This window comes from Curcuma longa, unplaced genomic scaffold (assembly GCF_044706935.1).
Source record: "Curcuma longa cultivar G26 ecotype Majalengka, Jawa Barat unplaced genomic scaffold, ITB_CL_G26_1.1 contig_2639, whole genome shotgun sequence".
NCBI classification, from domain to species: domain Eukaryota; kingdom Viridiplantae; phylum Streptophyta; class Magnoliopsida; order Zingiberales; family Zingiberaceae; genus Curcuma; species Curcuma longa.
Window position 1 is genome coordinate 1 of NW_027433096.1, and position 1152 is coordinate 1152.

Consider the following 1152-nt stretch of genomic DNA (forward strand, 5'->3'; position numbering starts at 1 on the left):
AAATGGCTAAAGGGTTAGTTGATTAAGGGCTATTGGGTCCTACTCTACCCGTTAAGGCAAGTTAAAAGCCGATTCATTGAGAAGCTACAGTAGATGCAACCTTTTCTCCCCATCGCGATTCCGTCTTCGCTATTCTCCCGATCCCGTGCCTCCGCCTTTGGTTCTTCGTCGCCAACGCGAGAGTAGCCGCGAAGCTGCGACGTCGGACCGGGAGTGAGTTGGTTGGAGCTTGATTCTGCTGGGAGGGGCTCGGATCGGCTGTGACAGCAGCTTGCAACGGCGGTAAATCGGACGGGAAGGAAGCCGAGAGGTAAGGGATAAGAAGTTAGGTTTTCTTGCTTCGATTTCTCCTTGGATTTTGTTTGAGTTTTGGTCCTCACAGTTCGTTGTTGGGATTTGGATCCGATCGGAAGTTTTGTGGAACCTATAGCAAGGAGAAGAAGAAGAAAGGTAAGGTGGGTTTTCGCTATTCTAGGATTCTTGAGCCGAATTGCTGTAGAATGTTCGATTCTCTTTGGATCTTGACCGTTGTTCGTTTCCACAGCTTCCTGAACAAAGCTTATCTGATTTGTTGGAGGTTTGGCTGCAAGAGAAGGAACTGAAGGTGGATTCTAGGGCAAGGAGATCAGATCTAGAGGTGAGTGTTGTATTGAATCCGATTAGGTGTTGGTGCCGATGGTTGTTGTTAATTACCATTGGTTGGGTTTGTTGTAGATTAAGAATTTAATTGTTGGAATGGGTGCTATTTAATATGGATTAGTCGAGATTGGTCAAGGGAATGTTGACCAGTGATCTAATCGAGACTGTTGGGAGTTGTATGTTGATTTGAGTAGTTTGTTGTTGTTGGATTGATCAATTAGTGGAGTTTGGTAATTGATCAGTTGGGGATGGTTAAGTTGATTGGGTTGTTTATGAGTATTAAGTGGATATGACTTTGTAAAGGTTTCGATTAGGAACCTTAATATGGTTGGTGGGTTTTTATTAATTAGCTACTGTTGGATGGGTTGAAATAAAGATTAGGATTTACTGGATATGTCGTTTAGGAATGTTGTTTATTCCTTTGCAAGACCTTGACTTGATCGGTCCTATTACTTGGAGTATATTTTCTGGGGATTCTAGTGGACAGACCGATCGATCAAGTGGGTACCCTGT

General features: G+C 43.7%; 1 long non-coding RNA gene across 1 annotated transcript; it reads left to right on the top strand.

Annotated features, from left to right (window-relative positions):
• Positions 1-138: 138 nt before the first annotated feature.
• LOC141818870 (uncharacterized) lies at positions 139-736 on the top strand. The gene is made up of 3 exons (XR_012601005.1): positions 139-310; positions 383-455; positions 545-736. It is a non-coding gene; the product is annotated as an uncharacterized LOC141818870 (long non-coding RNA).
• Positions 737-1152: the final 416 nt, after the last annotated feature.